General features: G+C 40.6%; 1 protein-coding gene across 4 annotated transcripts in view; it reads right to left on the bottom strand.

Annotated features, from left to right (window-relative positions):
* SGCD (sarcoglycan delta) overlaps window positions 1-19,415 on the bottom strand; it is a 949,146-nt gene that overhangs the window by 236,389 nt on the left and 693,342 nt on the right. The window lies entirely within an intron of this gene.

Below are 19,415 nucleotides of genomic sequence, written 5' to 3'. Positions count from 1 at the left end.
ATTCCCCAATTTTACAGATGATGAACTATATCTTAGAGAGGTTAGTTTCCCAGTAGCATAGATCTGGTTAAAATGACCCAATAATTTCATAAAATGATTCTTATGCTATTCTATATAGGTGGTCTCAACTCTGGGAATGGGTCCCTGGGATGCTATGAAAAAATCCCTTGTCATTCTCATCAAACCAAATGGACATGCGTGCAGAAAATGGTACATTTCCATTGTATTAGAAAAACACTCTAGAGGTGATGCCATTTGCTCTATAACAACTGAAAAACAATTACATTTTTTTGTCTGACATGTGAAACACACCTAGGTTAAACGCAATTCCCCAAACCAGTATATAATATGGGGCTCAAGGCACTGGGGGACTTTCCCATGGCTTGACCTAGAGTAGACAACCTAATAGATTCTTGGTGGATGGATAGATGGATAAGTGGATGAACACAGTAAGTAAAAGGCCTATAGTAGAGATATAAAAGAAAAGGAAAGGGAGCCAGTGTTATTTGATTCATGAAGCTGGGAATTAAAATGCTGGAATAAAAACACTGGATAAGGTAACAGATGAGTGCACAAAGACCCCAAATCAGACACCTCAAAAAATGCCCCCAAACCAGGGGTTCAACCTGAACCACTAATTAGTTCAAATGAATAAGTAATGTCTGTAATGTAATAATTGATATGGTGCACGGGGCAGAGGGGGTACAAACCAAAGACCTTGCTGGGGTAAATCTAACCCTTGAATTTACTAAGTGAATAGCCTGAAAGTCACATTTCAGACCAGATGGTCTGAAATCACTTTAACTGGTTTTTGGCTACAGAATTTCAAACAAGTAAGTGATCTTGTCCCCAAATGTTCTGATATTAGGATATACAAATTTTACCATAAGGCTAAGATTGGAACAAAAACCAATCAGTGGGGTCAATTTCTGTGGATTGTTCAGAAGGCCACAGTAGGATAGCCAGAGGGTGATGACAAGAATGGATACCTGGACTGGCTGTGACAATCATGGAAGAGCTGATTCCCATCATATTCAAGAAGCCACCCATGACAAATATGGGTACACGTTTGTAAGACTCCATGCAAGAACGTGTGCCTATTACACCTATCTAGTTGCCACTGAAGGCTTGCCAAACATTATTAAAGATATGAACACCTTCAGCCCAAGATTTTAAAGAAATGCACTTATTTCTTTGCTTAGCGGCATTAGCACTTCCTCATTCATCCTCCTTTCTGGGAAATTCTCATTCCATTCACCTGCAAACCCTTCTTCTAGCTCCCACACCCAAATAACAGTACACTTTCTGCCTTTTTGGTCCCACTCTAGTTTATTCCTATGAATATCAAAAGAAAGAGAGAAGTCTTCTACGACAAGCTCTTCCACTCACTGTTATATGGCCCTACATTAGTGGTTCTCAACCAGGGGTGATTTTGTTCCTCAAATGGAAATTTAGCAATGTCTGGAAATAATTGGGGAGAGGGGTCCTTAAAGCAAAGGTAATGGTATTTGGTGGATAGAGGCCGGAGTTGCCAGTAAACAACTAAGATGCATAGGACAACACCCCCTCCTGCCCCTATAAAGAATTATTTGGTTCCAAATATCCAAAGTGCTGAGGTTAAGAAACTCTGTCCTAGATAATTCAAATATTTCTAGGTCTCGGTTTTCTAACTGGCCAAAAAGAGAATACTTACCCGCGATTCCTAACTCACTCTCTTGCATGGAGGATAGATTGGTAATGTGCACATTAGTGTTTTGAAAAGTGCTTTATACATGCTACTTTTCTTTTTAGCTCTTGATACTTTTTCAGATTATATGAGGAGGCTTAAAAGGTGCTTATAAATCTTACTCATTTATAGTACAATCTTTGTACTTTGATTTTAAGAGAGGGTCTTTATTCTAAAGAGAACACAGAGTGGAGCTTTTTATTTATCAAAGTCTACAGAGCAAGCATTACCATCCCTGTTTTTTGAGATAAAAGAACTGGTAGAAGGAACATCTGACCCTTTCCTCAGGAAACAAACAAACAAACAACAACAACAGGAGTTATAATTATTTTGTTCATTGGTTTGATAATTATTTGATGTTAATATGTATAAAACAGTAACAATAATATAACAAAAAAGATTATTATCAATCCCTTACAACTGCTAAATGCTAAATGCTTTATATACACTGACAGCGTACCCCTGAGGTAGATCCTATTATTATCCACATACGTAGAAGATAAAATTAAGTCTTCGGAGCAAACTATTTGCCCAAGGACAAATAACCAGTAAATGGTGAGGCTTGGAATGGAATCCAGCCCTGTGTAATGCAAATGCTGCTAGTAAACACCATGCCATATTGTGCTTGGCACTGAATGTGCATCCTAGGGGTCGGGAGGAAGGGAATAAAAGTATGAATCAGATGTGGATGCTGCCCTTATTAGCTAGCAGTCTCCTGGAGGAGATCAGAAGCAAATACAAGGGGAGACAGTAATAAGTGTCAAAGATGTGCCAATGACCTTCCAGAATGGAACTCTAAAATTGAGAGCTTGAGGCATACGGATTCTAAGTACTGAAATAAGAATTAGGGAAAAAATAAAACAATGGAAAGGAGGCACCCAGGCAAGGTTCCTCAGGTAGAGAGCAGTGCTTCATTACTTTTAGTGCTTACAGAACTGCTCTAAACTCTGATAGTCCAGCTTATACTGATTTGAACACGATGATGTTGAGATCCGAGTCACTGGGTCACCTTCCTGGGGATAAGTTTCTTTTGCCACAATTCAAGGCCACGTACTCAATCAAGGATGGCAAATGTGGCCGTGTGTGATGCCACTGCTCCACTGAAATACAGATCAAATGTCATAAATAGGCCACAGTACCTTTCCCTATGTCGTTGGGAAAAGTCTCAGAGTCCTTCTTAACCTTCTTCCCCAGTCATTAACGTAGTTGAATAGCACATGAAATAAAACCTATTTCACCTCTCTGGGGTTTTTTTTCTATCTGTATGCTATACCTCCTTTACAGAAACATTTGTAGGTGGGATATAAATAGCATTAGGTAAAACAGGAGGGTTGAAAAACATGGAGTCCCTGAGACAGGACAATTAACATTAAGGTCAAAGGCACATCTGGGTGGCTCAGTGGGTTAGGTGTTGGACTTCAGCTCAGGTCATGATCTCACAGTTTTTTGAGTTTGAGCCTCGCATTGGGCTCTGTGCTGACAGCTCAGAGCCTGGAGCCTGCTTTGGATTCTGTCTCCCTCTTCTCTCTCTGCTCCTTCACTGCTTGTGCTCAATCTCAAAAATAAATAGGTAAACATTAAAAAAAGTGGGGGGGATTGCCTGCATAGCTCAATTGGTTAAGCATCCAACTTGGGCTCAGGTCATGATCTCACAGTTAGTGGGTTTGAGCCCTGCATTAGGCTGTGCAGTGACAGTGTGGAGCCTGCTTGGGATTCTCTCTCTCTCTCTGCTCCTCTCCCACTTGTGCGTTCTCTCTCTTTCTCAAAATAAATAAATAAACTTAAAAAAACAAAATTAAGGTCAAAAAAGGATCCAAATCTTAAAGAAGATGTGTTACACATATACAATGGAATATTATTCATCCATAAAAACTAATGGAATCTTGCCATTTGCAGCAAAATAGATGGATCTAGAGAGGTATAATTCTAAGTAAAATAAGTCACTGAGAGAAAGACAAATACCATATGATTTCACCCATATTTGGAATTTAAGAAATAAATGAACAAAGAAAAATAAAGAGACAAAGCAAAAACAGACTCTTAACTATAGAAAACAAACAGATGGTTACCAAGGAGAGGTTGGGGGGGAGGGGGGGGGGTAAAATAGGTGATGGGAATTGAGAGTACAATTATCTTAATGAGCATAGAGTAATATATGGAATTGGTGAATCACTGTATTGTACACCTGAAACAAATATAACATTATATGTTAACTACACTGGAATTAAAATTAAAAAAATAAAGATAGCCTAATTCAAAGCAAGGTGTTTATAAAATATTTCATATATGCCAGTTAATTTTTCTAATCTATAGTACAATAAATTATGATTCTAATATTGAAAAAGACCCAAATCTTGGGGTGCCTGGGTAGCTCAGTCAGTAAAGCATCCGACTTCAGATCAGGTCATGCTCTCACGGTTTGTGAGTTTGAGCCCCGTATTGGGCTCTGGGCTGTACTGACAGCTCAGAGCCTGGAGCCTGCTTCAGATTCTGTGTCTCCCTCTCTCTCTTGTCTCCCCCACTCATGCTCTGTCTCCCTGTCTCTCAAAAATGAATAAACATTAAAAAATGAAATTAAAAAAATTTTAAAAACACCCAAGTCTTTTAGCAGAGGGTAATTTTCTGTTAAACTTAAGAGTTTAATATTATTAAGGACTGGATTTACCTCTAAGTTTCCTGGCAGTCATGGCAAGAAGGGAAATACTAGTAGGGGATATCACTGCCATTTTCTGAACAAGGAAAGAATTATATTTTTTTTCCCTTTTAGATAGCACTGAATCACACAAGCATCCTGCTGCATGAGTCCTTATGTAAGGAAAACTGAGTAACCGTTAATATAGGGCATCCATTTTAGAAAAAAGTATTTGAGGTGAATTGATGAACAAAAGAGCCAGTCTCAGGGAAGCTGCATTGTGACATGTGCCTTTGACCATGAGGAGGCCATCTCTGAGAGTATGTATGGCTAATTTCAAACTCATCCCTGATAGTGGGGAAAAAAAAAAAAAGAAAGAAAGAAAAAGAAAAAAAAAACAACAAGAAAAAAAACCAGCTCTAGAATGTGCTTTTGGAAGATAGGCCTGTAAGTAATGGAAAATTCTTAGACACTTAATACTGGATAGAATGCTCTTTCAAATGGACAAGAGTGAAGTTAAATTCTAAGGTCAACGCATAAAGTGGGATTAAGTCAAAAATAAAAATTAGTCTTGAAAATCTCTTTGGTTTCCCATAAGTAAAATATGGAATGCACAGTATTTTTTTGACCCAACATAGTGTGTGCATGTAAATATATGATGCTTACTGTAGTGTATAGTATTCAATAAAGATGACACAAAATAGATTGCTCTTAATTATGTGAGAGTCTGAATAATTAAAGAAATGTGAGTTAAAAGTGCATTTGAAATAACTTCTTTGTATCAACAGGACTAAACTGGTGTTGTCCAAAAGAGATATAATGCAAGATGTAGGTGCAATTTAAAATTTTGGAATAGCTACATTAAAAAGTAAAGAGAAACAGGTGAAATTAAATTTAATAAAATTTTGTTTAACTCAATATACCCAAACTACTATCAATTCATCACATAACCATACTAAAAAATATAAATGAGATAGTTGGGGTTTTTGTATTAAGACTTCAAAATCTGGTATATATTTTAAATTTAAAGCATATCTAGATCTGGGCAAGCCACATTTCAAGCACTCCAGAGCTTTAATGTGGCCCGTGGCTACCACATTTCCTATATCAGTGAAGATTTAAGCCTTTTCTACCCTTTGGCATTTTTTCCCAGATTTTAATTAATGAAAACTTCTAGTAAGCACCCAAATCACTGTGATCATTTGGGCTGTGGTGGCCTGCACAGTCTTGTTTACCCCACAGCACTGGAATCTCAGACTGGATCCCCTGGAGTTGATCTTGTCTCAAAGACTGATACACAGTCCCAGCAGCTGTTCTGGTCTCCCCAATTCAACACCTCATTAAAGCCTCACTAGTCAGACGGCGGTGGCCAGGCTTAGAAGTGGGGAGGAGGAAGTGTCTCCTTTGAGAGGCCCGGGACCAGATGGCCTGCTCTGTGGGCTGTGCTCGTTCCTGAGTCACCAGATGCAAAGGCTCTAGCAGGGGGCCCAAGCAGGTGGTGTGTGATAAGTCAGGGTTAATGAGGCAAAAGAAAGCCTAAGCCTCTTCACAGATTTGCTGGTAGAGGCCAAGGGGAGCAGAGAAAGCTGATCTTGGGGCCCTACCCTGGCTTCTGTGCCCAAGTGTGCCCCACACCTCAGGTGATCTATAACAGACACCTCTTTAACAGTGTCTTCTTATAATTTGCCTTTGGAACAGATCTGAGACTCACTGTAGAAACATTCCCATTTTTCTTCTCCCTAAATTCCTGGGGAGGCAGGTACTATTATTATTTCCCTCTTCTGACAGATGCAGATAAGAAAACCTCAGACTTGTGGACATCAAGAGACATATAATAACAAAAGTTTCAAAGTAGGAGCCTGTGGGCTATTTGGGGCCAGCATATGCAGTTTTGGGGATTTACCTAGAGTTTCAAATAAAAAAAATAAATAAATAAAAACTCAGGCATTTGGATTGTGGATTTCTCTTGCAAATCGTAAGATTTAGCAACGAGGCCCAAATTCCTACACGATTACAACTGGCTAAGGCTGAGTAGTCACTTTGCTTTTCATGCAATCAGGGACTCTAGGTCCAGAGCATCACAGTCCCCTGACCCCCCAACCATCTTACCCCTGTGCCTCTTTATTTATTCATTACTTGTCAGTCCTTGTAGATCTTTGAATTTGGGGCCTTGGCTTAATGCATTAGACTTTAAGGGTATGTACATTTCTTTCTTTCTTTCTTTCTTTCTTTCTTTCTTTCTTTCTTTCTGTATTTATTTTGAGAGAGAGAAAAAAAGTGAGAAGAGAAAGGGCAGAGAGAGAGGTAGAGAGAATCTAAAGCAGGCTCTGTTTTGTCAGCGTGAAACCTGATGCAGGGCTCGAACTCACAAACTGGGAGATCATGACCTGAGGCAAAACCAAGAGTTGGATGCTTAACTGGCTGAGCCATCCAGGCACCCCGATGATATGTACATTTTTTAAATGGAGGAAACTTTAAGCTACATAAATAAAGGCCCAAGGTAGAAATTCAAACACCAATACTCTAGGGGAGAGGGAAATACTTTTGTTATGGCCCTTCTCTAGGCTTTGATACCATGTGCCTTATCTCAGTCTTCTTGCCAACATTATGGAATCCATCCTATTATGTTTTCCATTTATTAGATGACAACACCAATGCACAGAGACCAAGAATGGTGCTCAAAACCATGATCACGTAAACTGTTAGTGGGTAGGTTGCAATGAGCCCCATTTGCCATCTTTCTATTCCTTTATAGTGTTCCTTTCACTCAATTCTCAAGAAATAGTGTGACCTTTTCCCTACACAGTGTTCTTTAGATAAAGCCTTTGAAAGAAATACAATGTTTTTTTTTAAATTACTTATTTTTGAGAGAGAGCGAGAGACAAAGATGGAGAGGAGAGACAGAGAGAGAGACCGAAAGAGAGAGAGAGAGAGACAGAGAGGATCCCAAGCAGCCTCTGTGCTGTTAGCTCAGAGCCTGACATGGGGCTTGAACTCACAGACTGTGAGATCATGACCTGAGCCAAAAGCAAGAATCAGAGGCTTAATGAACTGAGCCACATGCCCCAGAAAGCAACACAATTTGAGTTGTAATATCTAATGGGCCTCCTAAAATCTTATACAAGTTCCTTAACCTCTTGAGATTCAGAATTTTCTAAATAGCACAACACATTTTCAGCAGTGGAAATTGGGAGGTATGCTTGGGGCAGAGTAAAGGTTCAGAAAATGCTGATTTCCCTCCCCCCCCCCCCATCTACTTAACTAAATAAGCTGTTAGAGCAGTTACTGTAATTGCCCATCTACCATGTGTGCTCACAGCCATGAGTAGATGTGACTCCTCTCTCCATTCCAAGAGAAGACCCTGCTTAATTCAACCCCATCAGGGTCATCTGATTCCACCTGCACAGTGATTGGCTCAGGTTAGACGTGTGAAATAAGTTGGTCCACTCAGAGTGAATCCCCAGGTTTTGTTTGAAGTGAGGGGGTGGGGGAAAAAAGAGAGGCTATTGTAGATTCTGGATGTGCAATATACTATTGGAACAGCTGCTGCCATTTTGCAACCGTGAGTGAAACCATGTGAGGAGAAGCCAACTTCGAGTTCCTACAAAACTGAGGGAATCCCAGAAAAAAAAAATGGATCAAAACTCCAGTCAAAGCCTCGTTCTTTCTGGACTTTTACATTATCTAGCAGCCGAGAGCATTCGCCCTAATCCAGACACAGCTGTTAGGTATAGTTGAAAGCACTCTTCTGGTGCTTTCAATTTATTTAAGTCCAAGATGACAAATATCAGGGGACCATGCCAACTAATGTACTCTCCTACTGACTGGCTAGCATACTTGTAACAGCAACTTGTCATTCCAGTGATTCAGCCATCCCAGTGGGGATGGAGAAGTAGTATGAGGCAAGGCAGCTGGAGAGCTGGCCCTTCCATCTACAGAGGCTCCTCCTGGGCTACCACACTCATCAAGACAGCAGCTGATAGCATTGGCTTTGAAGTTAGAGTAACTTCATATATTTGGGTCAAAGCAGGCACTTTCTTCATGCAAAGTGTTGGGAGACCCAGAAGACCAGAATCTGGCACTTGTTGTAATATCAGTCGGTGACCTACCTATGAGTGGGTGGTTTGTGTCAACTGTGCCTTCCACCTTCCCTAGAGGAACACAATTATACAAAGAAAGAAGAGGAGTGGATCATGCCAAGACTTTCAGAAAAGCCAGGACTGTTTCCTGAGTGCTTTTTATATTTTCTATTCTTATGCCACTGTATTGGGGTGAAAAGGGAGCCATAGGGGTTCTTGAAGCTGTGAGCATGGGTAAGACACCACAATGGATATGAACAAAATGAGTGAATCCTCCTCAAGTCTTAGTGCTTTAAAGTTTAAGACAGGGGTCCCAAACTCAAATGCCTACAGAGGCTGGCAGGTGACTTTAACGAATGGACACCCAAGTAGAAGTCTGGAGACTGTAGATCCTGATAGGGACATGTCTACTTAGCTCCAGTTGAACATTTCTTTTTTTTTTTTTTAATTTTTTTTTTCAACGTTTTTTATTTTTTTTATTTTTGGGACAGAGAGAGACAGAGCATGAACGGGGGAGGGTCAGAGAGAGAGGGAGACACAGAATCGGAAACAGGCTCCAGGCTCCGAGCCATCAGCCCAGAGCCTGACGCGGGGCTCGAACTCACGGACCGCGAGATCGTGACCTGGCTGAAGTCGGACGCTTAACCGACTGCGCCACCCAGGCGCCCCTCCAGTTGAACATTTCTGACAAGAATCTTGAAATGTGTTTTTTTTTTAATGTAAAATTTCTTTAATGTGAAATTTTCATTCATTTTTTTCCTCTCTCAACACTGACAAGATTAAATGAAACACGTAGGAGGGTGGATTTGGCCCTCACACTAAAGACAATTGAGGGAGCTGGCTGGATTACCAGAAAGGAATAAGAGGTGGTAGCTTTTTGGTTCTAAGGAATCCAAGTGGAGAGTGACTGAATGAGGTGGGGAAAGTGGATGGAGGGCTGTGGCTCCCCTACGTAGGTTAGACACAGACACCTCAGGGCACAGGGTTTCCGTTGGGATGGCTACATAGACTCCTGTCAGGACCGAAGCCAACCGTACTACTGTTGGGAGATTCCACAATGATTCCTGTGACCAAAAGAAGCAGCAGAGAACAGAGCCACGGGCATAGCTACTTGATCTCAAAATGACCTCATGGGGGTTAGATAGTACCAGTGACCACTGTCAGGGTCTGTAGCTGAGGCTGTCTCCCAGCTTGGGGAAGGGAGCCCACTGAAATTCCTGATATGTGCTTCTCATCAATCTTAGTGAAGTACTCTTAGGAATTAGAGAAAGGTAAATAACAAAAATGAAGACATCTGACATGCCACAGAGTAGTCACAACTGCTATGGTGGGGACTGTCATTTCCACATGAAAAAAAAAAATCATGAGTGTTCTCCAACACTCAAGGTTCACAAAGCTCGTGAACGCCTCAGGTGCACTCAAACCCTAGACTCCAGTCCCAAGTCCCCTCGGATCCAGGCTGCTTCTCCAGGTGTTCTTCCCACACTGAACCCCCCCTTTTTTTCACTGTTGTTTACATTTTGTATACTATCTAGATAGCAGTAGCAGTCTGATCCAGAAATTCCAAGAGTATTTGACTAAAATATTTTTTTTCTCTACTATCTGTTAACTGTGTATGGAATTAACATTCCAGAGGACATACTTTGAGAAATGCTGCATTATGCACCTAATGGTATAGAAAATAAATGATTTCAAGGTAAATTTCCACTGCCCGTTTTACTGCCATTACTATTATTTCAGTCCATTAAAACAAAATTTAGATGAAGTGTCTATGGCCATGACATCCCATTTTTTGGTTGCTCTTGAATATTTTTAAATCCTTTTTTGTGAGATCCTAAGTCCAGTTACTACGTAATCAAAGCCAGTTTCTAGAAGAAGCTCTCTCAAATTGTGGAATACCATGTGCTCTGAAATTCGAACCCACGGGATGTTAATTTATGGAGGTGATGGACTGATGACATGCCGAGGCCAATGCCATTTCCTGAGGGAAAGGGGCTGCCATGCTGTGCAGGGCCATGTGCAGAAGCACCAGGTTTGGGCAGGCAGAAGGGGGACTGGGGTGGAGGCTGGACAAAAGCCTTCAGTGGGTTTTCCCCAGGAAAGGGAAGGCCAGGCAGAGTAAACGGTTTATCTTTCTCTGTATACCATATGTTTTCACTGTTATGTGGATCCTGAGAAACGTAACAGAAGACCATGGGGGAGGGGAAGGAAGAAAAAAAAAAGTTAGAGAGGGAGGGAGCCAAGCCATAAGAGAATTAAAAACTGAGAATAAACTGAGGGTTAATGGGAGGTGGGAGGGAGGGGAAAGTAGGTGATGGGCCTTGAGGAGGGCACCTGCTGGGATGAGCACTGGGTGTTGCATGGAAACCAATTTGACAATAAATTCCATATTAAAAATAAATGGTTTAGGATTGGCCAACCTGAATGATTCCAATGATCTCTGGGCTACATCTAATCTAAAACATTAGATGATTTAGGACAGGGGAAACAAGAATGGCGTCATTAGAGAGTTAGATAAGGAGGTGGCTGGGACCTGACTTCGGACTGGTCGATTTGCCCACGGCAGGTATGCTCCCCAGCGAGGTGGTACTGTCCTTAGGAATTAGCTAGCTCTGGGTTTGTGAAGTCCCCAAATGCGAGAGCATCAAGCATAGTGAAAATAAGAGAATACAGTTAATATAAGTGGCCTTGTTTTAAATGGATACAAAATCTAAATAAAAACGCTCTTTGAAATTCATGGCAACCGAACATGCGGTTGTCAGATTGAAGGCAACAGCCAGTGGGAGATCCCCAGGAGGTCCTCATGAAAGTAAGTCCTGTCAACAGAGGCCAAGTGCAAAGAACACTGGCACCAACTACGATAGTACTAGTCGAGAGAGACTTTTCTGCCCTTGTTCTCTTCTCCCTTGGAATTACTGAAATGAGACTGTTTTGGGGACTCAAATTGCCCAGATGATACTTCATTATCAGAGTGTGACCAGAAAAGTCATAGGGTCGGCCCTACATTTATTCAGCGAAAGGGGAAACTCTGGGTGTATTGAGGGGGTTTGAACAGGTTATATTGTGTATGAGAGGATAATCTTGCTGTCTGATTGCATGTTATGATTCTCACTTGCTCAATGTACTGGTTCTACCATAGCATTGTACAAAAACATACACATATCTAAACAAATACCATATTTTGTTGGCTACATTCTACTCAGTGGGGCTCAACAATACCAAAGGATTCCTTAAAAGTAAAAACAGAATATAGAAAGCATGGAGTCTGAAATGTCCTTTCAAAGTACTTTTCAGTTCATTTAACACTGACAATTGTATGGGTTTTCCTTTCTTCTTTCTTCTTTTTTTCTTTCTAAGTTCACTGAATTAACACTCAATGTCTAAAATAGCTATTGCTTGTAGTTCAAGGATATTGTGAGTTCCAATGAAGCTTCTTGTGAACCCATAAAATATCTTTCTCTTAAAAAAAAATCCCTGCTGACATCATGGTGCTAAGATCTATGTTGGGACTAACCTGTTACTTAAATTGGCAATTTCATCTGGTCCAGGTGTGTATTTTTAAAACAAAAGGATTTAGTTTACCTATCAGATGGTACTTGATTAGGGTTCCCAGAGTCATCGTTATAGCTGAAGCAGCCAGGATGGGTTCCTCCCTCGGGTAGCAATTTTCCTCTACAATGATCCTGCTGAAGAAGTTCGGGATTTACCATTCACTGTGTTCCAATTCCCCTGCGTGCAACATTTAGCTACAGAAGCATTACAGTATGCCCTATTTTCTTGAAGGCATATTTCTTTTCTCCAGTTTCAGATATGGTTCTTCTATGTCCTGATCTTGAAATGAAGTTCAAATGCCTTTCTTCAAAAGTTTTAAACTTCAGGTCTTTTTATGGCCTTGTTCGAATATAATGATTACAATTTGGTCTTTCTGGATGGTGGGGTGAAAAATGATGTTCACTGAGTGTTTTATTGCTTCTAATCCACTCCCTTCCACAGCTACTCTATCAAATTAATTCTGCTTCTGCTTTGGCTGCTCCTGTCTATGTACATTCAATTCATAACTGGAATGCTCCCCTCCCACCTTATTTATAGATTTTTTACTAATTTTTCAAAGATTAACTCAAAACTCACTGCCCTTACTTGGTTAAAAAGCAAACACAGAACTGCATCTGGAAGGTGCCAACACATAGATCTGCAGATCCCTAAAGATCCCCATGCCATCCTCCTACACTTCAAGTTCAAGAACCAGCCATGCAGATTTCTTGGAAGTTATCCAATTCTTGGCTTGGTTTGGCGATAAATCATGGGGAGACTGGGGCTAGCCCAGCCTGCTCGGACATTAGTGATGAGGAAGAGGCCATAGCTGACTGTTGCCTGCAGGCAAGGCAAATCACAACTACGCAGATGGATTGCCTCTCTCCCTCCAATTTCTCACTCTGATGCCCCAGGGAACTTAACCTTCAGGCCCCAGTGCATCCTATTCCAAGAAATGTTCTATTTCTCCTGTGTGTCTTTCTTTTCTCCTTTCTGCCTGTCTCAGATTTGGCCACCTCCTTCCCCAAGGGCTTCCTGGTTTCTGTTCCTGTGCCCCTGATTTAGTCCTCTAGGATTCTATCAGGCTTCCTCATAATCCTAACATGCTGAATTGGGGGCCAGAAGCTTCCAGGGAAATATACACTTCTCTAGGAGCTGTCTGCAGCTGTTGGTATACCTGGGAGTGTTTGCTTTGTTGCAGTGGGATTAGCTACAAGTGTCGGCATGCAGAAGGGACTGGAGGATAGGGGAGTCATAGTGTATTCTTGTCCCTTCCTATCTTTTGGATGGATTGAAGCCTCTTGGGAGAGACAGACTAGGGGAAGACGCTGTTAGAACAAGTCCGCACAGATTTCTAAATAAGAGATAGGCTGCTTTGTGGCCCATGAGGAACAAAAGAGACACAAAGTTGCAAGGAGATTTTTCTTCTTTTTCTGCAAGGATCTCAGATGTGCTCTGACCTCTTCCATCACCACTAACCTCAGGAGAAGCTATAGCCTGAACCACCAGTATGAGCTTTGACATCTGAAGACATTCCATGATGGGGTGGGAGAGGATGGGGGGGGGGGACATCTCTAAATGGGCTTGTGGGTAGGGGAAGTCAGCTCAAGTGAGACAGGATAATAGGGGTAATGGTGGCTGCAGCTGAAAGACTGGTTTATGGGGACAAGCAAGGGACCCCTTTGTAGATGGTTAAAACAATGGATGGGGGTACTGTAGAGAGAGCCTATAGCTTGCAGTAATTAAGGCAGGGAAAACCTGCGCCAACATACTGTTGATATAAAAAGGAAGTTGGGAGAGGACATCCCACATTGCCAGGGGCTGGTGGAGCCTGGAATAGTTTGCAAGTTAATGGTGCAGGATAATATAGCTAATAGCTATCATTACTTAGTGCTTCCTGTATGCCAGTCACTACCTTGCAATCTTTCTCCACATGCATTAGCTTAATCTTTGTAACAACCCTCTAGCATTGGCACTATTATCATCACCATTTCATAGTTGGGGAAACTAGGGGTTAGAACAGTTTAGTAAATTCCTGAGGTCATAGCTAGAAAGTCCTGAGCCGCCGAGACCCCATGCACTTATGGAAAGTTAATATTACCCTAATAGCACAGCAAAATGGACTCTGGGCACACAGTGAACATCCATCTTTCCTTATACCCTGAGTTATGAGGTTTACTTTCTACCTGTTACCCCAATTATCCTTTTAAGAATCTCAAATTTGAGAGGACACATCTCTAAACCGGTTTCAGCTTCAATCAGGACCCAAATTAAATCTGTTTCCTTTCAAACCCAGCTGGCTGCTCTTTCTGAGACCAGCTGGAGCACCCCCCTACCTCACCAGAGAGCTGTCAGCAGGGCTGCGGTGGCCCATCTTCAGGATGCCCTGGCTTGCTACTGGCAGATACTATGTCAAAGAGAGGACACAAACTGCTATGGAAGTGCTAAGGAGTACATCTGAGCTGCCTACAGGAGAGGAATGTCTGCAGCCAGGTTTAGAGCCATTGTGAGTGTGCAAAGGCATACAGGGTAGGTGGCCTCCAGAGTGTTTGCAGGAGACCCTGACACGTGATGCCTACACAAGGGTGAAGCATTTTGAAGACTACCCGGGCCTACATCTCCACCTTCAGTGTCCTATAGTTTCTCCACCTTGCATTATTGGCTAACAGTTCTTTGCTATGTGGGTTGTCCTGTGCACTGTAGAGCCTCTAGCAGCATCTGTGGCCTCTACTCACTAGATGGTAGCCACCACTCCCCCTAACCCAACTTGTCATCTCCAAAAATATCTTCAGACGTTGCCAAATGTCCCTTAGGGGACAAAATTGCCCCCACTTGAGAACCACTTCACTTTCCCATCTTCACAAAGCAGTGGTTGGATAGGGAGAACTGGATGAGGCTAGGAGTCAGGAGACATGAGGTCCAGGCTCCATTTAGCTCTTCCTAAATGGCACTGAGAAACTCTCTGTTGTTCTCTGGGCCTCAGTTTCCAGATCTGTAAAATTACAGGGTTGAGAAGAATGATCTTTTAATTTAGGAAACCTTCCTTCCATGCTATCTGAAGTCTCTAATAGTGTCATACAAAACAAAACAGAACAACTAGCCGCAGTTCAAAACTGGTGTCGGAGGGAGTCATTCCAACCCATCTGGTTTATTGATTAAACAGCTTATTTCTTGGCAAACACAAATTAAGCCTTGTGGATACCACAGGAATGATTCAAATATAATACAGATCAGTGTTCCTCAAAAGGCAGTCATGGGACAGTCACACAAAATACTATTTAAAAAAATAAGATTCCTCGGTCAATACCAATTCTAATGAATCATTATAACCATTATACTTGCAGAGTGAGGCCTGGAAATCTGTATTTTAATACACTCCCTGAGTAATATTGTGCATATTAAAGTCTGACAACTACAGATATAGATGATGTTCCCAAGGAATATGCAATCTCTTTGAAGATACAGAAACCAATTTTTAAAACGTGAAAAGCCATACATCTTTAAAGATGGTAAGTACCAGGAAGTTGCCAGAAGGAGAGGCAATGGCTGAAATACCACTCAAACCTTCCTATCACTATGACCAATGATTGTGAAGACCATTTCATGTGCTATTGGTCATTCATAAATCTTCTTTTGTGCAATGCTTGTGGGTTTTTTTCCCCATTTTTTTTGAGGTGTCTTTTATTGGTGATTATAGTAACTCTTCATGTATTGATATAAATCATTTATCAAATCTCTATAATGCAGATATTTTCTGTCTCTTGCTTGTCTTTTCTTCTCCTAATGCTGTCTTTTGATGAGTAGACACTTTTATATTGAAAAAATCCAATTAATTATATACTCTTTTATGTTTATGTGCTTCTTAGGTCCTAAGAAATCCTTGCTATCCTATACTCATGAAGATAACCTTGTATATTTTCTTCCAGAAATTCAATAGTCTTAGTCTGTGATCCATTTCAAATTAATTTTGCTGTGTAGGGTAAGGAAGGGGCTGAATTTCCTCTTTTTAATTTTTTTTTTTTTTTTTTACTATTTATTCACTTTTTGAAAGACAGAGACAGAGTGCTATCAGGGCAGGAGCAGAGAGAGGGAGGAAGACACAGAATCCGAAGCAGGCTCCAGGCTCTGAGCTGTCAGCACAGAGCCCGATGCAGGGCTCAAACTCACGAACTGTGAGATCATGACCTGAGCTGAAGTTGGAGGCTTAACCAAGTGAGCCACCCCGGGACCCCTGAATATCCTCTTTTTTTTTTTATTTTTTATTTTTTTTAACGTTTATTTATTTTTGAGACAGAGAGAGACAGAGCATGAATGGGGGAGGGTCAGAGAGAGTGAGGGAGACACAGAATCTGAAACAGGCTCCAGGCTCTGAGCTGTCAGCACAGAGCCCGATGCGGGGCTTGAACCGTGAGATCATGACCTGAGCTGAAGTCGTATGCTTAACCGACTGAGCCACCCAGGCGCCCCTGAATATCCTCTTTTTAAAACCTAAGTTTGCTTTTGCTAGCACCACTTGTAAAAAAACAAAAACAAAAACAAAAAAAACCTCTCCTCTCTCCCACCTGAACTGCCTTGCTACCCATGTCAAAAATCAGTTCACTATATAGGTTTTGACTATATATACTTGAGTGCATTTCTGGATTTTCTTTTCTGTCCTATCCTTCAATTTTTCAGTTCTTTCACCAAGTACCATATCATGTTGATTCTGTAGCTTTATACCAAATTTGGTACTAGGAGATATTCAACTTTTTTTCTTTTTCAAGACTCTTTTGGCTATTCTTACTCCTCTGCATTTCCACATAAATTTAGAAATAATGTGTATCTGCAAAAAAAAAAAAAAGTCTCTTTGGCATGTGGACTGTGATTCCATTAAAACTATAAATTAGAGGGAAAATGGAGAAATGGCATTATGATACAGTAATACTCAGTTTTCCAGTCTAAGATATACGTATTTAATTTCTCTTCTAAAGAGTAGTCTGTCTCCCATCACAGGTAGGTCTTTCTGTGTTTGGCTATCGTACTGACATTCATAGGTTAGCAAACGGTGAGAAGTCTCCCAGCTAACATGGTTCATTTAATTTCCTCTTTTAGGAATTTAAATTTGAGGAGGTGAATTCTTCAGATTCAATATCCAAAAAAATAAGGTTTGGGGTTTTTTGAGTTTTCCAAAGATGATCTAGCTCCTGCATTTCTGTAGACTTCAGCTGTTAGGCTTTTTCTTTAATTTAGTGAGTTATTCAATATCCTTTTAAACATTTCTTTCAGGAAGGTACACTGTTGCTTATGGCCAAAAAACTCTAATGTGACTTTTAACATTATTATAGATGAACATAATTTGAATTAAATTAATCCATATTATAATTGCTTTTAAGATATTCTCTGTTGGTTCATGTTCAAATTTTTTGATATGATACCAATTTGTACCCTAAGCAAAAATGACTTTTTGGAAAAATTCAGAGCAACAGAAGCGATATAAAAAATCTTAAAACATCAGTCATTTCATGAATTATATACTAATCATTCAGAGTTAATTGGAAGCATAGCCTGTGGAATAATTCTTCTATTTTAACATTTGTCTCAAGTAATATCCTAGAAGGGAGCTGAGAAGATAATAGTGAATATACAATTATTTTCGTTTCTTCCAAGATGCTCAAGAAATAAATGAATTTAAATTTAGAAAGAACCTGATCACATCCAGAAAGAGGGTACTTCCCTATAGAAGCCAACTTCTTTTCCCAAAGCCCTCAGTTCCCTAGCCTGGCTTCAAAGCACTCACTGCATGTAACTTACAGGTAATTCCCTGGTAGAAGCTGATTACTTCAGAAAATGTGCATGTGCCTCCCTCTATGACCATCATACTTTCTGGATTTCTTAAGCGATATGAACCCAGGAGACTCCAGACCTAGCAGCATTACAGACCTCCACTTCACCTGCCATGTCCATACTTCTCTGAGTGGCTTTTTCCACATCTTGGACCCCTGGAGCATCTCTCTCCTTATAGCAAGCTGAGTCAAGGTGTCATTACTAACAATAGCTGTTGGAGTCACTCCTGTTTTCTGCAGCTGCTTTCAGTCCCCATTAAATGGATGTCTAGTGTCACTTGATATCAACCCATGAAAGGACTGATTTCAATCAAGAAACCAGGCACATTTGTGAATTATCCTGGGGCTGTGGCAAGGACTAAACGGCATACCACACATAAGTTACTCTTTAGTACCCTGGAAAATAGTAAATACATATTAGCTATTGGATTTTATGTTTTACCATGGTGATAATCACCCGGAATCAGCAAGGTAGGAGTTATTTCACTTATATTGATTTTCCAAAGTACTGAAATTCCCACCTCTAGATTAATTTTATCCTTTTACATGAGAATTGGTTCCTTACTATCTGGAAATCTCACTAAAATATATTACTATATATCCTTGGGCATCTTGAATACGCCATACTAATTTAAGGGAACAAGTTCTTGATAACTGGGATTATCATCGTAAGCAATTATGATACAGGCTACAGCAGAGGCCCTCAAATCACATGGACTATTTGTATAATCACATGATTTGTTGTGGATCTCTCTGAGAAGCGGAGTGAAACTATGAACATTTGCTCCAGAAAAATGCACACATGGAGCAAAAATTAAAAACAAAACAAAACAAAACAAGCTCTGGCATATACAAGTTTTAAGAGGATTCATGTGCCCTTAAACGGCACAAGTCTCCAAGGAGACCCCAAAAACCTCATGCCTTACACTAAGCAATGATGTGGAAAAGGAGCGAGAGGAAGGAGATAAAACTTTACAACATGCCAGCATTTTGCACTCTACCAGGCTTTATATGCATGATCATATTTAATATTCCCAACAGCCTCATGAGATATATTCTATTTACACCCATTTATACTAACTTCTCAGATGAGGAAACTCAAGATCAGAAGAATATGTGGTATAATATAGTAATTGAACAGAGAGGAGCTTCAAATTCTAGAGTCCAATGTTGTAACACCTGTGTTTTCTAGTTCATCCCTTCTCTGTTATCCTTTCTCCCCCAGCAATTATTATACCTATCTCTAATAGGGGTTAAAGTGAAACCATTCATTGAGAACCTATCTCAAGCCAATCAATGACAGAGAACCTTTATATGTAAAATCTCAGTTAACCCTCTCAAGTTGCCATGCATGATGTATAAATAAGTATTCTTAACTCCAACTAATAATTACAAAAACTGAGACTTAATCTGCCTAACACCAGATTTGAGTCCAGATTTACTCCCAAAGACTATGGTCTTTCCCCTCCCACTTCCTTCTAAAAGCTATCCCTGTTTCATATGCACCACCAACAAATGTAGCCATTTGTTTCTTAGGCCCAAACTGATGTGAACTAAGAGTCTGGCTTCAAGAGACTGTATAGGGGCTTTTTAAAATTTTTTCTACAGTCAAGTATGTATCCTTA

This window comes from Neofelis nebulosa, chromosome 1 (genome assembly GCF_028018385.1).
Source record: "Neofelis nebulosa isolate mNeoNeb1 chromosome 1, mNeoNeb1.pri, whole genome shotgun sequence".
NCBI lineage: Eukaryota > Metazoa > Chordata > Mammalia > Carnivora > Felidae > Neofelis > Neofelis nebulosa.
The sequence above is the reverse complement of the archived record's forward strand: the minus strand, read 5'-3'. Positions and strand labels throughout refer to the sequence as shown.